Source organism: Neovison vison, chromosome 12, assembly GCF_020171115.1.
Source record: "Neovison vison isolate M4711 chromosome 12, ASM_NN_V1, whole genome shotgun sequence".
NCBI lineage: Eukaryota > Metazoa > Chordata > Mammalia > Carnivora > Mustelidae > Neogale > Neogale vison.
In genome coordinates this window covers 11,022,372-11,027,399 of record NC_058102.1, presented here as the reverse complement: position 1 = coordinate 11,027,399, position 5,028 = coordinate 11,022,372, and positions in this window count along the sequence as shown.

Genomic DNA, 5,028 nt, shown 5'->3' with positions numbered 1-5,028 from the left:
CTGAGCCTAGGGCTGGGGCAGAAGAAGTCCAAGATAAGACGAGAGCATCTTAGGGTGCCTGGAATTCAGAAAGGCCTATGGAATGATGTGGATATGTCAAAAGGACACAGGAGTCACTTTGAAGGAGTGCTTACTGGCCAAACCTGGAGGAATTATATCATCCAAACAAATAATCAGTCATCGTGATGCATGCCATCTACAACAAAATAGGAATCTGTAAGTTTGCATGGATTATACAAGTGGAAAAAAAAAAAACAAGGGAATACAGTGAAGCTCTTTCTTCTAGTGCAATGTCAAGAAATGTGGAAGGAGGAATGATAGCATCTACAGGGGCAACCATTCTGGTTGTATTCGATTTCCTGAAGCAGCATCATGGCTCACTAAGTCTTCAGGTTGAAGGAGGCTGACAATGGACTCTCACACAGTCTCAAGCTATCCTCCACAAAATACTTGTTGATTTAAAGGTCAGTGGGGGACTAATTTTACAACAAGTTGACTTGGCCAACGCCATCTTAATCACGTGACCAAAGTGAGGCTCACGAATGAGCTTCACACCTGACAGGATGTCCTGTCCTGAGAAGAAGGATAACAAAGCGTCATTGCTTTGTTATCCTGACCAAAAATTATAACCTGAGGAAACACCAGACCAACCTAAACAGGGAGAACTCCTGCAAAATGCCTGGCCTGCAGACTTCACAGAGGTCAAGGGAAGAGGGGCAACCAGCCCAGGTGGAAGGAGCCTGGAGAGACGTGACGTCTACACATGGTGTGTGGTCCTGGGCTGGATCCTTTGTTATGAAAGACAGTGAGGCTTGAATGGGGTTTTCAGGCAAAGGGTGTATTGAGGTTCTCTGTGCTGTCCTTAACACTTCCTGTATTTTTGGAATTATTTGGAATTAAAGTAAAATGAAAAAACAATGCGGTGTTACCGTAGACTGGCTATGTTACTTTTGACAAGTTATTTCCCTTTCTATGCCTCAAATTCTTCATCTGTAATAGGAACTTGATGCCACTTGGCTACTTAAAGGTTATTGTCAGGAATGGAAGAAATCATGTTGAGTGAAGCCCAGGGAGTCCACTATCTGGTCACATCATGAAAGTGCTCAGGCTGTGGTCATTATTCGTTTCATATTCTTCTCAATATTGTACCGTGTTTCATAGAATCTAGATGTCAGCAAGTGTAAGACACGTTTTTGATTTATATGCCCCTGGGAAAGTAAAACCACGCCCAATTAAACTGGCAACAGGATTCCTCACTTAGAATGTTTCATATTTATTGAGAAAACTGCTTTATTTCTTAAATTTTTTATCCCAGTATAATTAACATACAGTGTTATATTTTTTTCAGGCGTCCAATCTAATGATTCAACAATGTTATATATTTAAACAGAAGTACCATATGAGGGTGCCTGGGTGGTTCAATCTGTTAAGCGTCTGCCTTCAGCTCAGGTCATGGTTTCAGGGTCCTAGGATCAAGTCCTGCATCAGGCTCCACACGGGAAGTCTGCTTCTCCTTCTGCCCCTCCCCTCACTTAGGCGTGCGCTCGTGTGTGCTCTCTCTCTCTCTCAAGTAAATAAAGCAAGAAAATCTTTGGGGGAAAAAAAAAGTGACACCAAAGATTCATTAGGGATGAAATGCTGAGATGTTCTTCATAGTGTTACCTTAAAAAAAAAAGAAGAAGAAGAAGAAGAAGAAGTACCGTTTGAGTAACAGTTCCACTGCTGGGTCTGTTCTCAAAAGAATTGAAAGCAGGGACCCGAACAAGTGTTTGTACACTCATATTCACAGCAACGCTGTTCGGCATAGATGAACAACTCAAAAGGCCGTCAACACATAAACGGATAAGCAAAGTGTGGTTTAGCTGTACCGTGGAATACTATTCAGCCTGAAAAAGAAGGAAATTCTGCCTCATGCCACAATGTGAATGAACCATGAAGCCATTCCAGTAAGTGCGACAAGCCAGTCACAACAGGACACATGTTGTACGACGGTACGTATGTGAGGCACATGGGGTGATCACATTCATAAGGGTGGAAAGTAGAACCATGGTCCCCAGAGAGGGGGTGGAGGGGGATGGGCAGTTATTGTTGAATGGGGACAGACTTCTAGTTTGAAATGATGAACAAGTTCTGGAGGCAGACGTTGGTGATGGTGCGCAACAGTGTGAATGAACTTGATGCCACTGCACTGCGCACTTAGAAGTGGTAAATGGCAAATTGTATGTGATATATAGTTTGCAACTTGAAGAAATACTAATTTACAGGGAGAGAAATCGGAGTAATAGGGACCTCTGGGAGGCAGTGATGAGCAGGGGGCACAAAGGGGCCCTCTGGTGTCGGGGAATGTTCTGTATCTGATCTAGTGTTGGTTACGTGAGTGCATGGAATTATAAATATGTCCTGCACTGCACACTTAGGATTGGTTCACTTTACTGTATAGAACTTGAAAATATTTGGGGGGGGGAGGAGTGGGGTGAGGGGCAGAATCTCAAGCAGGCTTCTTGCCCAGTGCAGAGCCTAACGTGGGGCTCGATCTCGCAACCCCAAGATCATGACCTGAGCTGAAATCAAGAGCTAGACATTTAACCGACTGAGCTACCCAGGTGCCCCTAAAGTTTTTGGGGTTTTTGTGTGTTGTTTTTGTTTTTAGAGAGAGATAGTGCCAGTGGGGGGAGGGGAAAATATGTTGAATGCAAACACAACAGAGTATGAACAAAACTTCCCAAGTCCCAGGAGCAGAGGAGCTAGCCTCCACGGCATGCCCCTGGGACAAGTCACTTGTCCAAGAATCACAGAGCTGAGAAAGGCAGGCTCCCAGGGAACTAGGCAGGATCCCTGTATCGTCCACCGCTCTCATCTGAACCGCACTGAGTTAGCACACGCCCCGCCTCCCCTGTGAGATCTCATCCCTGCATCAGAAGCTCCCCTGTCCCCAAGAACATGATCAAGCTTTTCTTGTTCTATTTCCTTGTCTTGTTGTTGCTTGCTTGCTTTTATATCATCAACAACTGTATTTTTTAAAAGCTGAACACTGGTAAATTCTGACGTTCTGAATTCAGGCCACCTCACTGCTGAGTCCTGGTCACGCCTCCCTGTTGTGTTGGTCACACAGGGAGCCCAGAGGCTGAGGGGCACTTGGTCCACCCAAGGAAGGGGTACAACCTCCTGTCAGGAGCTCGGCCCCAGGGAGAGAAGTTAGTAAGCCTGGATCCCTTGTGGATGGAATAAGCCAGGCTCTAGGCTCAGGGAAAGCGCCGACTCCCCTTTCCATCTTCCCCATTGAACGAAGCACAGGATGAGAGGATCCTGGAGCCAGAACAGAAGGCTCCAGCCATTTTACAAAGACTGGGGTTCGGGGGAGGGCGAGGGCAAGGGTTTGGAGTAGAAAGAACGGGGTGCTGAGTCAGATCGGGGGAAAGTGTCCCCCAGATGACCCTTGAGAAGAAGACCTCTGCCGGAAGCCTCTGATGGAAATATGTAAAAGAACATGACCAGCGAGGGGGCCGCCCTCCCTCCGAGGCACCCTCAGAGAAGGCGCAGTGTGTCCCAAGTCTGGTGTGGGAAGGCAGCTTCCCACAGGCCTGCCCAGGAAGGCTTTGTGATCGCCCCGGGCCAGGCCTAGAAGGCACACACAAGTTGTCAACCAGAGGCCAGATTCCTCACCAGTGTGGGTCTCCTGCCCTCTCTTGGTGGGCAAGGGGGGTGGGGGTCAGAGCCGCCCTCAAGGTGATAAGACAGAGCTTCTCAAGCTCCCAGGCAGCAGAAATCCCCAGGCGTCCCCATGGGCCTCCTTAGGCGTCAGTGCTCCTGAAGGAGCACTCTGCCCCACCCCGGGCCCCAGGAGGGCCTGTCTCCTCCCAACCAGGCTCCCAGTGCCCAGTGACCAGGCCTGAGGGAAGAAAGGCCTGGGGCATGACTTCAACCCCCAACTCTCCAGCCCTGGACACACCCCTGCATGACCTCACCCCACCAGGAAGGGATTTCACAGGAGGGACCCAGGTCCTGCAGGTGCCACTCTGCTCTCCAGCATGGGCTTTTCTCATCCCTCCCCACTGCCCCCCGTGGGACCTTCCAAGCCATCCTGGCCAGGTGAGCCCTTCCTGGCAGGAAGAAGGCCAGAAATCCGGAGGCTTTGGGACAGAGTCCCTGCCCCGAGCCCCTCATCCCCGCCCTGTCACTGCGCCCTCTGCCTGGGAGGTGTCCTCCTCTTTGCTTACCAAGCTCTTTGCTTGGGACAAATGGCACAGCTTTTTCCTTCTGCCCGACTCCAATACAACTCACGGAGCACTGAGTGTCTTTATTTAAAATTTTGTGGATTTCTTGTGTTATTTTTTATAACATTTCACTAAAATACTATTTATCTTTTTAATCTTAATTAAAATATTAATCTATATTAATTAAATATTAATTTATTAATTCACATATAAAATTATATCAAAATTAACAATTAATTAAAATTTATATTAAAATATAAATTTATTATTTTATCTTAATGAAATTATTTAAAATACTTAATTAGTGGGTGTTAGGGTGCCCCTTTACATTTTCCGCCCAAGGACATGCCTTACTCGCTTTGCCTTGGCCCCAGCCCCGCTGCGCTCAGGAGTCATTCATTCATTTATGCCCCACAGGGTCACTAAGAGCCTCCTTTGCGCCGGGACACGTGCTGGGTGCTGGGCAGAGAAACAGGAGCCACACTCATGGTCGAGCTGGGAAAGGCAGCTGGCCACACTGAGGACTGTGGGACAGTATTGGGGCAGGGGCTGGTGCAAGACAGACGGACACCAGGGAAATCACAGGAACAGGGCTAAGGGGTGGGGGGGCGCTACGGAGCCCTGGGCTCTGAGCATCTCAGACAGCTGCTTGCATGTGGGGAACAGGTGGGGGTCCCGACACATCGCCACCAATGATTTGCACAAGGTCACACTCTGTGAGGTCAGTCATAGAGGTGGGAGGGGACGGCGGGCGGGGGGAGGGCCCCCTGGGGGCGTATCCCCTGGGGGCGTCAGGGACTGCGTGAATCAACTA